The following is a 22,506-nucleotide window of genomic DNA, read 5'->3' on the forward strand; positions in this document are numbered from 1 at the left end:
CAGCTATGATGCACACAACATATTGAGCACATTTTATTCCAGATGGATGCTGGCTTTAATTTGACACATTTTGGCATTACAGACACAGTGTAACAACAGCAACAACAAGAAATACCCATATTCAGATTTAAGCCAGGACAAATCCCCAAAGGAATATTCCTGTCACATAGTTGCCTTTTTCCATTTTAAACAGAGCCGGGTGGGAACACATACAGGAAACTATGTGCTCATCCAATGGCAATACAATTGCGGATCTATGTGATCCACTTGGGGAAACTATGACCCGATTTACATAACTGCAGAGCCGATGAATGACGCTCTGGTTCTCAGCAGCTTCACCCTGGGTTCTGTGTTATAGTTTCAGCTGGGATTACATGCGTTTATTTTCCTTCCCTCCTCACTGTAGATTCTATAGAAAACAGTGTACTGGAACTTTATGGTAAAAATGTAATGATAAGGTGTGTATTTATGTTAAAACGCTGGTTTCCATAAATGTCTTGTATATGAACTCTACAACACAAGCTTTATTTCAGACTAGTTAGCGAATGAAAGAAAGTGCAAATAAAGCAGCTTTACCCAAAGTCTGCACAATAGACTATATAATGTTAAATTTCCTCTGAAAACTGGTGACTTTCATCCCATATCCAGGATTAAATCCAGAGGTAAAATCAACAGTTGGGGCAACATTGACTGGAAAAGTCAGGTTTGCAAATGAAATTACATTTGTTACAGGACTTGTACCACTAAGGAAAAATTTAAAGGTCTTGCATTATATTGTTTTTCACTCAGTTTGTGTTACACGTGGATAAATGATGTCTAGGCTATATTTTAAAATGCACACTTAACCCTTTGACTTCCACACAAAGAAATGCGATTAATCGCGATTAAATATCATTCATTTGACATATCATTATTAAAATGTTCACACGGTTCATACGATATAAATACTGAACCTGTATGATGTGTATTTCCGAGCTGTGGTGATCTGTTAATAAGTGCTACCTCAAAAAGTATAAAAGCCACAGCTTAGATACTTGTATATATAATGTGATTAGCAATGGTTAGAAAACAGCACAAAATGAGAAACGGAGCATTTTATTGTCTACTACTGCTACAACGAAAAATAACAACTGTGAGGTTAAATGTCAGTCAAAGAGTTAAGAAAAAAACAAACCAAATCACTTGATTTCTTTGGAGGTAATATTGCATATTTCTCCCTTGTGCCTCCAAAACAGCTGTGACTCATCAGAGAATGGACATGGTCCTTCTGAGGGTGTCCTGTGGAGTCTGGTAACAGAATGATGTTAGTGTGGGCCTTTGGGTCCTATGGGGTGAGGGTGTCTGGTCTGGCCTGTTTACATGAATGCCAGGTCCAACAATCTCCCAGCAGAACATTGAATTGTCACAAGATGGTCAATGTTATTCACTTCAGCCGGCAGTGGTTTTAATGTTGTGGCTTATCCGTGTATGTTGTGAGAAAGAGGTCTTAACAGTTTTTGATGTTGAACTCTTTTTTTTCTTCTTCCAGTAGACAGTACCAGAAACCCCTCCTGGTAGACAAGAAACCTCTCCCTCCGAGATGGAGGTTTCCTCTACTGTTGGCCTCCTTGAAGTAGAACCGTCCCAATACGTTTCCTTCCTGTCCGTCTTTTAACTTCAGGTGTGTTTATTTACCTGCTGGCTCGGGCCCAGGCGGGGGACTGCTCGAGCGTTCGGCTCCCTCCACAAGCTCAACTAAGGATGGGCTGTACCAAGATGAAGCCCACACAGAGGGGGATCCAGAAAGAGCGGCACCATATTTTCACCCCACGCCAGGTCAGACTATAAGCGGCACCCGGTCTAAAGTTGTCACCACATCTATCAAATATCACCCCGCGCGTACTGCAATTGAAATTAATAAACGTACTCATCCATTCTTGATTTATTTGCACATAAGTTCTCAGCGCCCCTAAAAACTCCACGGCACCATTTTGCCTTTTGATTGACCGCTACATTTTTTTTTTCTGTGCTGAATTTTCCTCCTGCTGTAAGAAGAAGAAGGGGGAAAAACAACAGTGAAAGGACGCGGAGAGGAAGAAGACACAGCGGAAAAATAAAGGAGGTGGAGGAAAAGTGAATTAACAGGAGATTGACTGGAAAGCTGGAGGGACAGGTTGGACAAAAAGACCTAAAAGAAATTGCGCAAGTGGAGAACGAGACTTGCCATATTTTTTGTTTATCGTCTGCTGAATAGAAGGTGAGTTTATCCCGTTGGTTTTTGACAAATGTTAATATATATATTTTTATCCAATAAGGATTTTGGTTCTTTGTGTCCCTATGGTGAGAGTCAGGGAGGATCCTGTGCGGATTTATCATCGTTCATTCAACAGTCGTGCAACAAGGCAATAAAACGAGAATTGAGCTTTTTCTCGCTGGAGTTTGGTGCTAGATTTTGTTTTTCAAAGATGCGTGTCTTAATGCTGCACAAAGCAAAATGGTTTCAAAGTAACCAGTGCTTGCGGGAAAAATACACAGATTTATTTCGTGGATCAAACATTTAAATATATGCCTGCAAGCACGCGAAGAAAGATCTAGAATTTTTTTTACTCCTTAGTGCATGTGAGCTTGATAGGAGAGAGAGTGCGTGTTATTGACGCGCACATGTGGCACAGCCAGCGGGTCTTTGTTGCTCCCCCCTCCATCACCCCTTCTATCCCCCCCCGCCCCCCCCCCTCTCTCTAATAACCGACCCAGGCATGACAGCTCAATGGCTTAAATCTCCCACAGACAGAATATAGGCCGATATTGACATTTTCTGGTCGCATGAACTTGAATCACACATGAACCCGACTCTCCATCTTTCCTTTTGATCCAAGAGGCGCGTGGACCCTTTGTCGCGTTCAGCGTTTCTTCCCTGCCCATCTGTGCACTTCACGGGCAGTTTCGTAGTTGAGTTTTAATTTTTATTTACGTGATGGAAAAAAAGGGGGGATGGGGTTGATGTTTTGGCTCTTATCGCGGCGGGGATGGTGTCTGAATGTGTGTCAATGTCAAATGGAGGTGTGTCCCTTGTAGTGTGCGTTCACTGGCTCCGTGCTGGCTCGGACAGAACACCCGAGGCGTCAAATTAAAACGCATCAAAGCCCCGAGAAAAGGTGCGTTTAAGGACCGCTTACCTCATGGAGGATGTTTTAGGCGCGTAGCCTGGCTGGCGCGCGAGGGGAAATGTTTTGCTTTAGTGAGTCGTGCCAGACGCGAGGACACACACACACACACACACACACACCTCCGTCTACAGACAGGTTCTCGCTGCGCACGCACTCAAGCGAGCCCGCGCGCACTGCCGCGCAGATTCTGTGAGTCATACCGCATTTGGATGGAGTCTCGCGCCCTCGCCGCTCTTTGAGTGAAGTGGAGCCCCTGCTGATAGCGCGCGCACTCTCACGCACGCACGCACACACACACTCTACGCAAGCTTAGACTCGCGCGCGCGCGCCCGCAGACACCCTTTCCTGAAGACATTGTTCCAGATTTGTTCAGCTTGGAGATGAAGAAGGAGGCAGGCACACAGCAGCTATATATGTCACAAACCCTGGACTTGGTTGAGATATATGTAAACAAAAACAAAAAAAACATAACAGTGTTGTTTCTTTTTGTTTGACTTGGTGGGTGTGGTGACAACAGAATTCTCTGTATAAACTCACTTGCCAGTTCATTAGATCACATTAGTGAAAACAAATGTATTCTAATATAACAGCCCGGCACTAAATCCGCCTTCGAGACTGTTCTACTGTTCAGTTTATATTGAAGCATGCAGCGCTCATTTGCTCAATGCTCATTTGGTGGCATAAAACTAGAATGAATTTAACACACACACAAGTGTTTCTTTTGTTTTTTGTTTTTTTTAACCCGCTCTCTAAGATCGGGTCATCACAATAATAGAAACATGCGTTGGTGCAGAACATTCAGTAGTACTACAAACCACAGTCTCCAAAATGAAAACACAGTTGAATAAACAGCTCTCTGGTAGTTTAAACAAATGCTGAACAGCGTAATCTTTGTGAAGATAAGATTAAGAGTAGGGCTGTTACATTAGAATTCATTTGTTTTGCTGTCAAATTCTGTGGGAAACTTGGTGCGGCCTGTCAGTTTAGGAGGAAGCCTCTTTGTTTAACCGGTATGTTTTGAGGCAAGTAAACACGTGTCATCCATGTAAACAGTTCTGGTGATTTCAGTCGGGTTGAGACCACACTGTCCATGTAAGCGTAGTCAGCGAGGCACATTTCAGTGTCCTGAGCAGCAAAAACAATGAAACTGCCTTCAGCTCTTGAGCTGAACTAGGCTAGAGTGATAAATCAAAGGCCGGCATCTCAAAACCTCAACCGTTGAGACGTTACATGCAGTTTCTCTTAAGAACTTTACCACAAAAATACATGTTTTTGCACCTTCCAGGGATATGGTTTTCATTTTTACTCCAGGAAGCTGTTACACTAGTTACACTTTAAAACAAGTGCTGTAAAACATACAGTACATGTATAAATGTAGCTGCAGCAGCACGAGTTTACATGTTAATCAAACAATATTATATACAATATTCTAATTAAATGCTTTTATTTTTGAGGCTTCAGTACATTTTAAAACATATCATACAGCACAGAATTTATATATGCTGTATATGAATCACTTAAAGTGGACACTTTTACTCCAGGGTATTTCCTTACATCCCTGAAATTGACTTAACCCTCAGATCTATTCTGTGTTGAGTTTGTGCGCTGATTGTGTTAGTGGGAACACTTCAAAGGTTTACTGGCCTCTCTGTTTGTTTGGTTTTGTGAATCAAATTTATTTTATCTCATTGACATTTTCTTTTTCCTTTTTTTCTTTTTTAAGGAGAAATGCCAAACGGGGCGAGGCATTGTTAAAGTGTCACGTATTTAAATGTGGAATTGCATAAAAAAAGCGAGATCACCTCGGCGTATCGGATTTCTGACCTATAAAGTCCACCGTTTGCCTTATGCGTCGGCTCGTAGCGAGGACCGTGTTGGTTTGAATGAGCTGGACTGTTGACGCATCGCAGCCGTGATTGGTTGAATTCTTTTCTGGACTTGTGTCATGCGCATCTGTCGGGAGGCCAAAAATAAAGCCTTCAGCTGGAACAGTCGCCTTTTTGCTCTGATGCCACATCCCGAGTGTTTGCGTCCCGGCCAGACTAATAATCCAAGGAGATAAACTTGTTGGCATCATTGAACGGCGGCGGGTGGGAACCGTACATAGAGAACACACAACCACAAGTAATGACAAAGTCGGTTTCCTCTGTGTTATTTCTTTTATGTAAAAGGACGTTTAGAATAACCGGTGACTGTGCCGCCATGCTGTGGTGTCTATCGATCAGCCTGACCTCATTGAACGCCGCGTTCATTTTGGGTTGCCAGACACTGTTTGACCCTTTGCGCTTGTTACGCGGATAATAAAAAAAAACCCCTAGCTGACGTGGTGTATGACCGAACATTAAACATCGCTCTGTTTGACGAAGCACAAATGCACTTCCTCTGCCGTCGGTGGAAACTTAGTCGACTTATGTTCGCGCCGTCACCTTGCCTGTTTACTCTACCAATATTAACATTTACTCTCGCAGTGTTTGCGAATCCATCCGCGTTGACTGCAGGGAATGACAATATGCTCGACCTGATAAAGTGGCTGAGGCTGTACGTGAGAGAGGCATGACGTACTGTAGCTCTGACCTTGAGAAGAGTAGGTTCACATTCACATCTCCAAACGAAACCGCAAACATCACGATTCCGCAGTTCCACAGTTTGACAGTATTTCATATTAGGGTTTATTTCAAGACTTAAGTTGAGCCTTAGAGATAAATTGACCAACGACGTGACCTGCCTGCCTCTGAGGGCTCGCTGCTGCTCTGAAATGCCAGCGATAACGGCGCTGAAAGGTAGATGGATGAGCGGATATGCGGCAAACTAGGCCAGTAAACAGCTATAATTGGAGCCCAAGTATTGCTTCAGAGGTGGATTCAGGTCCCAGAATATCAGGGAAGTAAACGCTGCTGTCATCTTGAGCGCTCCGTATCAGAAATAGTCTTTGTCCTTGTGTTGAGGTGTTGACACTGAAATGATCTCCACCGAAGGGCACGCCAGCTGTTGGCCGTATACGCTCCCGCCGTGATACGAGCGCTGCATTTCAGGGTAGGGGCGATACCGAGCCACCGCTGATTAAATGTCAAGTGTTGCTACAGTGGGTGGACTGCGGCGGGATGCCTGTTTTAGGTCTGATGGCGCTATGGAGCTGATGTTCATCAGTGTGGGTGTTTTTTGCTCTTCCGAGTTTCGTTTGCTGGCGAGTTATTTGGCAGCAGAGTTGCTGCAAGAACAAAACCAGACACATAAATCATTATTAAAACACGTGAAAGGCGATTTTCAAGACAACGACAATGGATTTAATGTGACGACTGTTGCTCGTGATAGCAAATTTTGCGCAAAAGGTTTGCACGTGAAAAAACGTACACCAACGTCAATGCGTGCACAAACTGGTGATGAAGCTCGTCTACTAAGGGGGCGCAGTGAGGGTCAAATTGTCAAAATGGTGCGCGCTGTCCATTTAGTGTTTGGTTTAATGAATATGCAGATATGGGCATTTCAAAGGCAACCAGACCATTTAGCGCACGCGGTGTGATTCTACCAAAGCTGAAACTGATTGCAGTGACTGTCGTTTGCGCATTTGAAAGCCAAGTCTTAACTGGCTCAGCAGGGCGCATACATGGCTACGCTTATCGTTGTGAGGAGGAGGCGTGGGCACAACGACAGGCAACGCAGGGAACCAATCTTTTCTGCTCGTGTCAATGTTTTTGGAATGACGGAAGCAAAAATAGATAATAGATAGATAATAAATAATTGAGACATATCGCCTATCCAGAGATGCCATTTTGGAGCCATCTGTTTTATTTGCTGAGGTTTTATTAGGAGACACTTTTTCCTTTCTTCTTCTTCTCATGTCTCGCCGTCTTTTCTTAATTATATCCTGTGTTCTTCTTGTTTTCCCCACAGCATTGACCTTGTCACAGACAGCCTCACATATTAGTTGTCTCCTGGTTATGTTAATATTTCTTTCGTGTAACCATAAAATATATTATTGGCCTCTTGCACAAACACGTCCAGTTCCATGGCTTCAGATTTCATTTAGCTCCCTTTCGCTCTCCCATATTCTCTCTGGCAGAAAGCGGTAGCGGGCGGAAAATCCTCATTTAAGTAGGGTGGTCTCAACCACCTGTTGTCAATTGCGCACGCAATCTTAGTAGATCACCTGCAACACGCAAACCGACAACAAGTGCAATCTATGCGCTTGTGCACGCAATTTAGTGCCCCTTTGGTATCTTAGTAAATCACACCCTTTGTCTTTTAGTCTGCAGTTCCATTCCTTTCTATATTTTAGCCTCAAAAGGTTACTTGATCAGCTTTAAAATCAGGCAGACAATAACAGCAGCTACCTGGTGAACGTAGCGGCACGTTTAGCCAAATATTTCCCATTGGAGCAGAGGCAAAAAACTGTCTAAATTAGTTGATTTAGGATCAACACTGTGCATGTATCTAAACATGGACAAATCTGTGATGTCACAGAGAACACTTATGAAGCTCAGGGTGCTTGTGCCAACCATCTTAGCTATGTCTGACTCCACCTACCTCCTGACTCATTGAAAAATAGTCAAACAGATTATTAAATAATGGAGTTAATGTGAGATTTTGTTCAAGTTAGTACAAATGAAGTGGCTTATAATAAAAGGCCCAGTCTCATCATGTACAGTGTCATTGATGTGCTGCGTATTTGAAGAAAAGCCTTTCCTGTGAGCGCTCCAGTTGTTTTCCTCTGCGACCCGTCTGCTACGTCGTGTCGTGTTGCACTTGTGCCTTTTGGCACAAACAGAAAAATTGACTCTTCTCTGTTGACAGTGTATTCAGCCCAGTGTGTTAAAACCTGGCCAACATGGTGCGAGAGGTCGCCAGAGATACAAAACAAACATTGAAATTTGTTCTCAAAATGAGTGGTTTGGAATGCGACCAGAGCTCACGGAACACGGCTACAATGTTTTTAACCCCTCGGATCTGCACATCTACCTGTTTAAGGGCATTTTCTTTCAGTTTGGTTTTGTACTTGGCAACCAAAACTGTACACATTAGTTAGTTACAGTCCAGAAAATGCTGAAGATGTATTTCTGCTACTTAGATTTTCACCGTCAGTCAGTTTAAAACATGAAATACACTTGGATATGTAGAAGCATTTCTCTGTTTACTGCCTGCGCACCTTATGACAGGCCACTTACTATTTGTGTTTGGCAGCAGTGTACGATAGTGTGCGCTTTAGCGACGTGAACTGTTGTATTCTTTTACTGCCTGCGCGGTGGAGATGGGAACATGTGCCGATGACTGAGACGGCGTGGACTAAACGCTCTCCGCGTAGGTGTTCGTGATCAGTCTAGTCTGAACAAATCCTGGCCGCGTGAGTAATGTTTTCTCATCTTAACTCGTATCAGCGCTGACCAGTGGACACATTAAAAACAAAAAAATATGGATTTTTATTTTTTTTAGATCCTGCGTAGGTGTACGGGAGCGTAACAGACTCGGCATCTGGGTCAGCGCTTATGGATTTTGTGCTGTGTAGGTGTTTGTGATTACAGCAGTCTTCATATGTGAGCATCAAGGCCAGTGTGTGTGTGTGTGTTTGTGAGAGGAGAGCTCAGTGCTTCGCCTGATGGCTAGAGGCCAGATACAGATAGGCCAGGCAGCACAATGCCCCGTCTGTTCCCACGAGTCCAAACAGGCCTTCACAACACCCTATTTATAGACAAACACTCCATTCATATTTCTCAGGTTGGATGAGTAGAGGATGCAGATGTATCGCTTTTGTGGGGTAAATTTGTACACTGAGACCTATATGTGTCCAAATGTGCATCGGCTCTGTGAGAGTGTTTTTGTTTTTTTTAAGCGAGTTACATAATCAGGAATGTCAATAGATCTAAGGCAGAAAATAAACCGCATTAACATGTTAGCAGGGGTAACGTTTGTCCCCCGCTGGTACGTTTCATTTCCATGTGAGGTGTATTCATAGGGACTGGATTGTCTGCTTGTGTTGCAAATCTCTTAGCAACAGTGGAACGGCGCCACAGCGGAGGTCCAGTGAAGATATACTATCGTAGCCGCAGGAGTTAATGGGCAGGTATGGAACAACAGTAAGACAGCTCCTCTAAACACACTGCTGTGGGGCTGACCCGTTTATTATTGACTATCTCTGAATTATCAGCTGTTTATTGTTTAAGCTTTCATCAGAAATGATTGCGCTGGGCTTTAAACCGAGTTACAGACAATATGGATTCCTCACCGACTCATCAGTGAAACCCTAATCTGATCACAAGTACCACTGAGCTCCTTCTGTCATATAGGCTCCGGTTCCAGTTCATATCGCATACAGATTTATGCAGTGAAGTATTTGATTTGGGCTTTTCAAAATGTCACTTTTAATCAAATAAAAATATATTTCTCTGTGACCACCGCTGTTGAATCACCAAATGGATCCTCTGAACTGACTAGTCATTACCCACATACAAAGACTGGTTTCCTGAAGAGCAGTTTGGAAGCTCGTGGCCACTGTTATAATCATCATCAGTCATCAGTCAGTGTTTTTTTTTTCTCTGTAGACTTCTGCTGTGGACATCTACGAGGATTGACTTTTTTTTAATATTTTATTGAAAAGAATTAACTACACAGACTCTATTGATGTAATTGTTGTCCAGGAGGGAACTTGAGTTTATGGCTTTTTGTGTTGGCTTCATTTTTTTGTGTTTAATGTGATAAAGTTACAGATGTGTTGGCCTTTCACTTTGAAGGGTTTATTAAATTGAAAAATGAGTGCGCCTTCCTGGTGACCAAGTTAGAATAAAGGGTCTTTCCTTGCTCCCCTAACTTTGGCAGTCATGTTGATGAACACCGTGGCAATCAGTAAAGGTGATCACATGCTTCCAGTGACATCATTAAAGGAGAACAAATATGTCAGCCACTGCTCCAAGTAGAGGTGGGTATTGGCAAGGACAACACGATACATATCACGATACTTGAGTCACGATACGATACATTATTGCGATTTTACGATATTGCATTATATTACAGTATTCTACATAGTTCACTGAAAAACTTTAAATGCAGCTTAAAATACAAGTTATATATATGTACATCATATGACGGTGAAAATTCACTGAACAAAAACACTAAGCAGAGCAGAGGTGCGAAGGTTGTTCGTGATCGGCCAAAAATCGATATTAAGACATTCAAAATCAATATTGTATCGGAAGAAAAAGTATCGCGACATACTGGCATATCAATATTATTTCCCGTCCCTAGCTCTGTGTATAAATACATGTTAGCTGTGACAGTAGACCCACTTCCTACACTGATACAGTTGCTGTGACACTCACTGTGAACATCTGTTCTAGCTGAGCAGCCTCTTCCAGCAGCTGAACTTACTACAGTCAATCAATCACATAGAAAATTAGGGCTCACATCTGCTAAGAAGGCATTAATAATTTCGCAGGTTATTTACTGTGGTAGATTCTACCTTCATTTTTGGGCCAAACATTGAACATCAGTTAGAAATAAAATCAGAACCGTGCCCCCATATGGAAATATTATCTTTATATTTTATTCATTTGATGATTAAGTGATTATTGACATGCCTGACGATCACTAAAGGAATTTAATTTGCATCTCTAGTTAAATTGAAATGGTAATGTAACACCCTTTGTAACGTTTAATGAATCAATGAATTCATTAGTGTCAGTCCCGATGTTGTTGGAGACATTAAACCGGACCAGGATCCTAAAAGCAAGAGGCAGCAAATAAAACTAAACGAATAGCTCAAAAACATTCGTTTTGTCACTTTATCTTCTATTATTCTATTAAGTTTGGGGAAAAAGGGAAGAAGAAAAATCTGGTCAAGCTCTCTGATGACAGGTTGTTTTAAAAAGAGATTTAAATGGCTTTCACTGAGCAGGACTTATTTCTTGGCTCAGTCAGGAGAATAAACAAACCAGTTTTAGCATGTGTGAAGTGTCGGCTCTTAGCACCAGCGGACACGCACTTGTTAAAAATGAGTGATTAATGCTGGAGCGGAACATCTGAGTCGTAATCTGGATGAGTGGAGCTCAGACTTGTGACGCGAGCGTATTAATGACATTTCCTGCGTCCTGTTTTGGATCACCACACACCTGCTGCCACCACATTTACCGACTGCTATTTGTAGGTTTTCCTGGTTGCGAGTTAAAATGTCCATCAGTAGGTGTTTACAGATTCCAGTAATCACTGCAATTTGGCACCAGCTGCAGTTATAGCTCCTAATCACTCACTCCACATCGCTTCATTTCTATCGACTGTGAGCTCTGTCACAGGCGGATATGTTTGTGTTGCTATGGAGTTACTGCTTTAATGATGTTTTTATGAAGCTATTATGGAGACAGAGGAGCTGTAAATAAGGTTATTAGGATGTGGCGATTCCTTCTTTATTGTCGAGGAAAATCTATGCCACCGGTATATCTTTAATACCAATATCTCCATAAATAAATGGCTACCAACTTTGTGGAAACATTTTACTGAAGTTTTTATGGCACTTTTCCTCTAGAACTTTGCTCGTCGCCTTTCAGACTTGGAACCAGTTGGCTGTCATTTGCCAGCAGTCAATGTTTGGGCGTAGCCAGCAATTATAATTTTTCATTTTAAGCTAATTTTTCTGTGTCATTGTTTAGTGTCTGACTAGCATCTTGAGTCGGAGTTGTGCGACAGCTTCTACAATCGGCCAGTTAACCTTCAGCGCACGGTTTAAGGCCTCGTCCACACGTACCAAAACGCTTTTTTCCTCCGGTTTAGTTTGACGTCGTTTCGAGAATTTTTCCATAAGGGTTGATACAATACAAAAAATTTGTATGCTCGCTGTTAAGTCATGAAAGGGCCCTTTGCCTGCTTTGCTGCTCACGTGGACTGTTCACCCGCATCCAGCCAAACTCTGCTCGATTGCGATCATACCATTCAGACTACAAATGGAAACCAGAAAGCTCCCGATCCCAAAATCTTGTTCCGTGCCTACAGATTTAAAGATTAGTATCTTTTGGTTGATGTCTAAGCGCGATACCACCGTGGACTCTGCTTACGAACCGCTCGCTGTCTTAAACCACCGTAGCTGTGAACCAGACCTCATTCCACTGCACTCACGCTCATGTGGCTGTAAGCGACCCAGGGTCTGCAGTCAGCCAGGATCCAAAATCTCGTGGAAGGAACTTCCAAGCAGATTGGGAAACCGTTAAACTGGAGTATTAGCTTGGTGTGTCCACATACTTTTGGCCATATAGACATTAATAGCAATGAACACCATGAAACAGGTGCTTCAAAAGAAGTGCAGTGTGTTGGTGAAATTAAACTAGAAAAACTGATACTATAACTACAGCTTCTAAATATACGAACAGAACATAAGACCACGCATGTATGGTCATAGGTTTTATTAATAAAGCTGAGAGGCTGGGAGTTACTGCCTGTAAACAAGCTCTTTAATGTTTGGCTGTTGCCACATTGAGCATTCTATCAGCAGGCTATTTATCTCTATCAGCCCTCACCAATGGCTCCAACATATCAATTTACCCTAGCTTGAAGGTCAGTTAGTCTGTGTGTGTTTGTGATTGCATGGATCTCTGTGCGCCTGTGACCGTGTGCTCGTCCGTCGGCCTTCGACCCAAATCGAAAAAGCGAATCCACTCAGTTGTCTGAATCTCGTTAGGGTTTTCCTCCATTTATTTATATCTATCATGTGACTTAATAAATGCTCAGCGATTTGACCTGGACAAAATGAACTAGAGTTCGATGGAAAGTCGTCACTCAGTAATTACCAGTTCGCCTCATGCCTCACGTCGATGGATTCTCACAGCGATGTAGCGGGCAAAGTAAAGACCGACCAGTGGACCGATCGAAAGGGAATTTTACAGATGTACAAAGAGAACGAGACAGAAACACAAGCCGCTTGTTCTACTGTGAGGTAATGCATTGTAATAAATGCCTTCAATCACTGATCAGAACTGCTAGTAATTAACTCATCCATAATAATGACTTAATCACCTCGAATTAAATTCACAACGACCTCTCTGCGGATGCGGTGGATCGTCTAACCCGTGCGTTTACTCAACACCAAATACAGACAACAGACAGAGACTGGATGTCTGAGTGGAGGTGAGGTCATGATGGAGGGAATAATGGGAGACTCCGAACTGAAAAGAGGAACTGAGCCGAGCCGCTGAGTGATGGGCGACAGAGGATCTGAGGAGACAGGACTGAGCCGATCTCCAGGGAGAGAAAACAGGCTTTTCTGAGAGGGCGAGCGTGAGGAAAGGCTTGGCTCGGCGAGGAGGCGAGGGTAGCTTTGGCTCCTCTCCGGGTCTCCATGGTGGCTGATGTTGTGCCTTCTTTCTCTCCAGACATTTGTCGCTCATTTTTCTCGCTCCTTTTTTCGGCTCTGTGTTTTGCCCAGCGGACCTAGCAACCGACTGCTTGCAAGAAACCCAAACAGCTGAAGGTAACTACAGGAGTTAACAGAAGGTACTCGTCCGTCTTGTTTCCTGCCAACGTATTAAAGCCTGAGTTCACCCTCAAACAAGTGTGTTAATGTTCATGAACGGCCGTCTCATTGAAATCCGTCACATGTCTGGTCCCCAGTGATTTTCACATAAGAATTAGCTTATTGAAGCCTTACAATAACAGGAATTTCAGTTGTTTTAGGTGTTTTTCTGAATAAAATTCACTAGGAAAAAATGTGTTATAGCTTAGTAGTTAACCAGAACACCACTCTGAAAATAGTCAACACACTAAATAAATAAAAAAATAGATCAAATTTTTCTTTTTATTTAAAAAAAATAAAAAATAAAAAAGCCCTAATGCTAAGCTAACCACCTCCTAGCTATAGCATTTTGTATTTTAATGACCCATAGGAAAGAAGGCCTACCTTCCAACCATCATCAGGGGTCGTGAATTTCGGTTAGTGACATAAAGAGTGAACACTAGCGGCTGAAAATAGTTCCTTCTGAATGGTAGCATCCTTAGGGAGCTTATACATCTGGAGGAAGTTAATCAGCTGCACCTTCATGTTGAAAGGGGCCAGTTGAAGGGAGGATACCTCCCGACCGTAGGAAAGTGTAAAAGAGGTTTACTGGGCACGGCCGGCTGGGAGGAGACTCCAGGGTACAACTAGGATTTACTGATGGGATTATATTTTCCATCTGGCCTGGGAATGTCTTGGGATCATAAGGAACTCTTAAGAATCTAGAAAATGTTCCCCAGGAAAGGGATGTCTACAATACGCTCTTGCCACTGTGACATTGGATAAGCGAAATGGGTGGAAGGATAGGAAAGAAACACTGACTTTATTTAATTCTCAAGTAAAAACTTGTAGTTCCACATTGTTTGTGTTTCTAGCACATGGCAAGAACATCAAACAGACCGATTGAAAGCAGCTTCGCTTGTCACTGCTCACAATAAAGGCGAGAAAGCAGCAGAGCGCTTTAGCAAGAATGCAGTGACAAGCTGGACTCGGCATGTGTTAACAGTCAGAATATACAGCGGTGGAATATACGACTGTGCTGACCTTTAAAATTTGACCTCGGGGGACCGTGGACCATAGGCGGAGCTGCACAGCACCCAGCAGTAAAAGCTGGCAGAGTGGTACCCAGGTGTGACAGCTGTGAAGTCCTGCAGACTAACATCATTTGCTTCAGGACAGCGAACAGATTCAGTCCTGAGAGTGTTTATGTGCTCATACCCTGGGTCTTACCACTGTTTGTGTACATATATATATACATGAGTCAGCAGGGCGATAAATTTATGACTTGGTGCCTGCACCGTTCCCCATTGTCAGTTGAAAACTGCTTATCTCTCAACTGCAAAAAATTAAACAGAGAATTCTTCTCAGAACAGCTTATCGTGCTTGTATTTAATTATTATTATTATTATTTTTTTTTTCACAGCTGAAGTCCAACTAGCACATACATTCTGCATTTGCGTGACAAGAGATAAGGTCTTCATACCATCAGGTTGCTCTAGTCTGTATTCCAGAGGGGAAACCACAAAAGCTAAGAGGCTTGGCAGAGGTACAAACCACAAAAACAAGGGTCAAAGCCGCTCCCCATTGGCCCGTCTACTTGCAGTGTCACTGTGCATAATAAATGAACACAACACTAATTTAAATTTCTTTAAATACGTTAACATGAATGCAGCGTATTTTAGTAAAGGGATAAACGCAGGCAGAAGACATCGTCTTTCAGTCGACAGTCACACGCCCCTAAAGCTGCTGAGCCAATCACAAGGCTGCATATTACACACTGACTCTGTCAGGTTTCATGCAGTTGACCCAGGTCCTCTTCAGTCCCCACACTGCAATATTAACAGAAGAGAAGCTAACAGTGCAGCTCGTTCCCATTAGCCAACTACTGAGACCAAATGTTGGTGATTCACTGTCCCTAGTACATTTAGCTATGTTTAAACTTAAAACTTGAATCTGTGCTATTTATAAATAACACTAGGCCGGGTTTAATATACGACACATACAGTATAGTAGGTAGGGGATCCCTGCTTAATCTCTCCATCAGTTTGGGATCCTTGGTCTGAAAAACGTTGAAGACCCCTGATTTAAGGCCCACTGAAACGTCATTTAAAGCACCACGGTATTTAGACGGCATAACCCTCACACGTAGCCTATGCCGGTGTGAGCTATTTGTTTATTTTAGTGTACTTCCTCTACTTCCTGTTTCAACAATGGCGACTGAAGCTTTCGCCGAAATCTCGCCAAAGACGAGTCACACAAATGTAAGCATCTCCGAGCTTCTTCAGTTATCCGTTCCTCGATGTGTTCCCTCTTTAACCACAACAGTACAATTAGAAACTTGCGTAAATGGTGAAGCAGCTTGAAATACTAAACATGCTACTACAAAATTTACCAATAGCACCTCTTGCTATCTGCGTAGGGTCTGTGTAGAGGCCAGGGTGACACCATAGCAACGGCGTCAACGTGCAGCTAAAGTATAATTTACACATGAGCCTTAAACAACTACCCTTTTGAACTGTTATGGACGTTAAAGAGCTTGAATGAATTGTCACTCATCACTTCCACATGCCTCAAACGCCTCAATAGCAACACCTTTGCATATGGGAGCAGCTGCGCACGTCGGCCAAATGCCACAGGTTTAACCTTTCAGCATTTCAGCCGTCAGCCTACATCCTCAGTATAGGTGACCTTAATGCCCAGCGCCCTACTTCAGACCGCTGTTTACGTGTCTGCATGTGTGTATCTAAGCGCCTCTTTATCCAGAGCTGCAAACACTAGTGGCAGCAGGGTGAGACCAAGTGAAAGGAAGGAGTCTGCCAGCTCGAGTGTTTGCCCATTTCTCCTTTTCACTGGCTGCCGGGCGGCGGAGAAGAGCGAGGGAGAGACAGGAGGAGGATGGCAGAAATGAGACAAAGACCTGCCGTGACAAGGAGAACGAGGAGCGGTGACTGGCAGAAATCTGGAGGGAGGAGAACGAGAAGTCGGCAGCGTGACAAAAGATGGATGGAGAGAGACGGGGAAGAGTGGAGAGCTGCAAGAAAGTGAGAGAAAGATTAAAATAACGGGGAAGAGAGGCAGATGGAGCGAGTTCTCCTGCGTGACAGCAACACTAGCGGCTGATGAAAGAATAAAAGGTGCAGGCTAGAGCCGAAGCTTCTTTATTTCTGCCATTGTTGGAGTTTCTTTTGCAGCTTTTCAGCCTGAGCCGTTGTTTTTTTTTTTTTTTTTAATTTTATTCTACAAGGCAAGAAAGTGCAACAAATGGCTTCTTCTGATGGCAGTGGTACAAGCTGTGATATCTCTGCTGGAAACGGAGCCTGCTGGCACAAAACACGAATTGTCATGTTGCGGTGCTCGACCATCTCATAAATAGAAGTGCATCACAGTTGGCTGACCTCTTCCCTGTGATAATCTTTTCAGACCAGAGTTTCTTTTGGGCAAGACATTCAGATATTTTTGCTTACTCACGAGTCGCCGCGTGTGAAGGGGTCGGTCAAACCTGAATGTAACAGACTGAACCAGGACCTTCACTGCTCCACCGCTTACGTGTTGCAGTGTGATAGGCCACATATCAGAAGCAGCGGGGATGGAAACATGGACCCAGATCAGTGGGTATAAAGAAAGTCAAGAAAATATTGCACTGTAAATGTGCCAGAATTGCTTTCAGATTGTTGGCAGGAAGCACGAGACTTATTTTGAGAATTGTTGAAGCGTTGTTCATCAAGCAGCTTCTTGTATTTTGTGGCATTTCTGTATCCGTCCAGGTCGTGAGAGCTGCGTGTCGCTGCAGCTGATCAGTAAAACAGGTAAATGCAGTTCACCTTGTGACGAACCCTTGGTTGTCTTAACATGAAGTGATTGCACAGATATCTTTGTGGGCTGCTGGTTATAGATTTGTGGCTGATTCTCAGAGATTTGCACCAACAATCAGCCTCTCAGAGGAACTGCTTTGGATGGGTTTTAGGCGTGGCAGTGTTCACTCTGTGAGCCACAAATCTGAAAAATGGCTAAGAGTGGCCATTTCCATTGTTGCCGAGTTACTTGTTGCCAGCGTTGCGGTTCATTAATAGCAGTAAAAATGGCAAGAAAAATCCATTTTCTTCCATGTTTTTTTGGACACTGTAATAGGAAATGTCAGGGTGAGACAAACATATGATTGTTTTAAGCTTCACTGCATCGTTGGAGCTCTGAAAAAAAGTTAATTTGTTGCTTGCTGTGTCAGTTTTATGCACAATTCTTTCCCTTTTTTTTTCTTTTTCTTTTATTTTACGATGATGATCACTGGTCTGCCAACATAGCTATCCAAACTCGTTGCTTGTTTTACTTACTGGCACTTAGTTTGGCACCAAAAGCAGTGTTCAACATTTTGACAATATTTCAATACTGTCCCGATATCTTTCCCAGATAACAAATGCGTACGACGGGTATTTTACAGTATTCTCACTAGAGACGTCCGGTCCCCTTGTTATTTATGAAAATAATATTATATAATACACAAAAATAACACAAAAACACAAAGGAACTGGGTCAGTGTCATTTTAGTCATTATATTAAGTCTGCTTTAAGGCTGACGCCAATTTTTAGGGTTGACTTAGGACATCTCTGACATCTCTGGCTGTGTATAATTTAGAAAGTCCAACAAGTAGAAGACATTAGAAATTGTGGGTGCAAGATCAGGCAAGCTTTTTTAGAGAAACATCACCAAGCATGTTGATGATCTTCTTCAGAATTTAATGTGAATCCAGCCTGAATCCAGAGTTTTCTGACTCCAACTGGACAATTTAAGTGCATGTAAACACATCACTCCATTACTAAAATCGGAGTTCTTCTTATCTGACTGACACCCAGAAATTGATTTTCTCCGGCACGTATACACTTTAAATGGAGTTAAACTGGACAAGGTGTGTGTCTGCATGCTCCACAAGTGCTGCGCTGGCATTTGACCCCTGAACAAAAATATCCAAGAAATCTGGATGCAGAGGAAGAAGAAGGTAAACAGAGCTAGTAGAAAAACCACCTGAGGGATGGGGCCATCTTATCAGCACCATTATTCGCATTAGCATAATTGACATTACGTATGAGATTAAAAAGCTGTACTGTTATCAACAATTGTTGTTTGAAATGCCGGTCTTCCGCATGAACAACTCCAGTTGTTCATTATGTGACCTAATAAGTCAACCAGAGAGGGGGCGTATTAACCCGCTGAGACACATATCGCCACCTAGTGTGGAGGAGGAGGACTTGTTCCCGTCAGTTATTCGATTTTCTCCGCACTGACAGTGACGGTGCAGGAGAGGGCAGGATTAGGAGAAGAAAGTATGCGGAGGGGAGGAGGAGGAATGACAGGAAGGACTGACAAAAACAGATTGTGACATATTGGACCGAGGCAGCCTGCTAACAGTATGAAGCAAATGAAATGCCATTCCTCTGTGTGATTATGAATCTGCACGTTTGGATTCATTTCACTGGAGCAATTATCTGACACAGTCTGATATCTGAGACATGGAACCTGTTCATTGCAACAGATGAACTGGACAACTGTTGTCTGACAGCTGAAATGGGAAATGTGGAGGTAAAATAGAGACGCATGAAAAGCCAGGCAGGCGTTTCTTTTTTTTTTTTTTTTTGCTCTCTCTCTCTCTCTCTCTCTCTCAGCTAGCAGCATGTTCTCTTCTCCTTAGTTTTCAGTCTCCCGCGCTACGTGCGAATCTGTCTTTTTCTCTGCATCTCTCTGCTCCTCTGTCCACGGTGACAGACGGTGCCTCCTGTGCAGTTTAGCGGTTATTACACGCTCTATAACACACTGACTCAGACAGACAGAGATGGAGAAAGATGGATGATGGAGGGAGCTAGGCCGATTTAAAACGTTCCGCGTTACGAATATTATCTGAGAGTAAGAGAGAAGATTAAATATAATGGCCGAGTTGCGTGAAACCCATATCGATGCTGCTTAATACACACCGTGTTCATGTGAAAGCCTCTCTGCCACGTCGTCCGCCTGCAGGCTTTGACAGCAGATCATTTAGTTCCTCTTACAGCTGACGTGATGAGAAGTTTTTTTTTCAGTAGTCATTGACTAAATGATCCTAAAGTGCTCTCAGTTTCTTCTAAGGAGTTAAATCTATTCAATCTGTGTATGGAAATGAAGATTTTATGTGTATTTTTAAGGTGGTGTTGGAACCAACAGATCAATCAGAAATGTTGAGGAAGTTCCTTCCAAAATTCCCGTATGTTTTCTATTTTCTAGGAGTTCAAACCTCATTTAAAAGTTCCCAGTACTTGGAGAAAGCTTATGCCATAGAAATGTGGCTATTGTGGAGCAAAGAGTTGGTGGAGACCAAAAAAGCGAGATAAAAGATAAGGAACGTTAATAAATAAAGTGCTGAGGTACGAGACTATGAACGTATTGAACACATCCAGAAATAGTGTTCACGCAGTTTGGTCAGTGAAAAGGGCTTCTGTCATTTTTCTGTGCGTGTTTTAAGTTTCTGCATGTTTGAGCGTACAGGACAGTCCTATTACGCATGAGATGACTTAACCATTCTAGTCTTTCTAATAGTCATTTGTTAAAATAACTTAATTTTGTAGACAGGCGGATCATACAGTATTTCATACAGGTAGAATGAGATCCTGTCGCAGCAGGTTCGTCTCTTTCTAACATCCAAAAGGAAGTGTAGCTATTAATAAATACAGAGGAGCATATCAACTAATTAACTGCAGCGATCTCTGCACCTGCCAAACCTATAAAAATAGCAGGAGAGGGTTACTGTTGCAATCTACAGTATCAGATGGAGAGTAACGGTCAACCGGAGTGGTCAGGATTAAAGCTGCGTGTCAGCAGGATAAGTGGGCCTCCTGAAGTGTCTTTGAGAGTCCTACCAGATGGAGACGTGCTTCCAGTGCATCCAGTTTGAGCTTGAACGCCGACCTAGTTTTAGACGTGCCTGTATGCGTGTTATTAAAAGTTCTGTGATGTAAAACAAAACAAAAAAAATACTGGACTTATACTTTGTATAAGAGCCTGATGGCTAGCTTCTTGGCTAACATAGCAAACAAATGTGAAAAGCAGAGCTAATGTGACACATGTTAAATGCAGAGTTACTGGATGTCGCTTTAATGAAAGGGGGAATTGAGGGAGTCATGGCTCATTAACTTTGCAGCAATATATGGCAATACTTTGATTGTAGATCGTGAAGGTAGTGTGGGTAGATCACGTGCCAGTGAAGAACGTTTTAGATGTTAGTCATTTATCTGTTTCACTTCCAGAAGGAACAGCAAGACAAACTTTTATCTTTTTTTATCTTTTTTTTTTATTGCAACATGCCCTCAGTTCAGCATCACACATCCACAACTCAACACTACAGCCTTTCTTAAAGGGACAGCGATATTTTTCTTAAGGTGCAGTGCAACAATGTTTCTTCTTAGAATATTGAAAAACAAAGATGGATAGCTTTTAACACTGTAGCAACAATTAAGACAAAGGGGATAGCCTTATTTCGGCTAATACCACTTCAGTAACTTGTCCTACAGCAGGCATGTCAAACTCAGTTTGGCTCTGGGGCCGGATCCAGACTTTCTGTTCTCAGGTGGGCCGGATCAGTAAAAGAATGTCAACTCCAAATATTTAGCTTTGTTTTTCAGTACTATGCTTTATCATTCAGCCTACATTTGTAGCCTACCCTACATATTATAATCACGGATGACAAGGGATCTTTTCTAAGCACAACACATTTATTCAAAAACAATGGGGAAAAAATGATTTTTCATGTTTGGCCATGAATGTGTTAACAACTGGTTTATTTTAACAGTTGAGTGAATGCAGTTTTACACCTGAACCAACTCACCACACTAAACAAACTCAAGTGGGAGCTATAAAAAAATATTTTCGCCTTAATTGTCATACTGCTCTGAAATAAATGAAAAAAGAAATACAAAATAAAATAAAATAAATAAAATAAAAAAGTTATAGCAGTGCATGGGCAATAGGATTAGACTACATCAGATCAAACTACTAGGCTGGGCCTACTGAAGTGAGAATATACTGCACAATATTAATTGTCTTTAATATGACATACTTGTCTTTATGATGAGTGGCGCCGAATATTAAACTCTTTGAACAGCTGCAACTTGCTGATTACATACCAAGCACACTGGTTTTGCATTCACTTCTGTGAATAAATACTTCTCGGTCCATTTCTCCTGGAAAACTCTGCACTCCGTGTCCACTCTTCTTTTTTTTGACAGTGCCATTTTGGGAAGGGTGTGTTGACCGATAACTTGTTTAGTAGTGGTGAATGGTGAAGCAAGATTGCCGGTTTATTTTTACTTGGACACATCACATTGCGAATGTTTATTTCCTGTGACTAACTCGTGTCAGTGCCGCATGCTTGACGTGAGCGCTTTTACACATTTACTGCCCTCTAGCGGCCGGAGGGAGCATTTGGTTTGTATTTATTTTAAAAAATAACAACTTTTAATAGAAATTAGCTAGAGACTCGCTTCTTTTTTTGACATACTCAGAAATTTATGCCGGGCCGGATTAAATGACCCAATGGGCCGGGTCCGGCCCGCGGGCCGTATGTTTGACATGCCTGTCCTACAGTATTGTTGTTTTTATAACAGTGTTTTACAAAAAGTTCTGTTCGTCTTTTGTAAACTGCTAAACATACATGGATGTCGTCTGCAAATGTGCAATGTGCAAATGTCCTGGAAATAGTAGTAGTACGTCGTCTAAGCGCTTGCACACTGCACTTGCATCAGTGCACGTGTTAATGGGCAAGACGCTGAAGGCATTTTATCTTCATGGAGTGGAGCCGACGTGTTGGCTTTGTGGAAGAGCCTGCGTTATTTTGTTTTGGTCTCTTGATAAATCCAAATAAAGCCGTCACCTTTGGGTTG

General features: G+C 42.5%; 1 protein-coding gene across 2 annotated transcripts in view; it reads left to right on the plus strand.

Annotated features, from left to right (window-relative positions):
- The first annotated feature begins 1,818 nt into the window (after positions 1-1,818).
- ndrg2 (NDRG family member 2) overlaps positions 1,819-22,506 on the plus strand; it is a 34,926-nt gene continuing 14,238 nt past the window's right edge. Inside the window, exon 1 of one of the 2 annotated variants that reach the window (XM_047581384.1) lies at positions 1,819-2,236. The gene's annotated coding sequence lies outside the window, so the exon portion shown is untranslated. Of the gene's footprint in view, positions 2,237-16,594; positions 16,743-22,506 lie in introns of those variants that run through there. The other variant, XM_047581394.1, reaches the window with a different exon arrangement.

The sequence above is a fragment of the Mugil cephalus genome, chromosome 1, assembly GCF_022458985.1.
Source record: "Mugil cephalus isolate CIBA_MC_2020 chromosome 1, CIBA_Mcephalus_1.1, whole genome shotgun sequence".
Classification (NCBI taxonomy): Eukaryota; Metazoa; Chordata; class Actinopteri; order Mugiliformes; family Mugilidae; genus Mugil; species Mugil cephalus.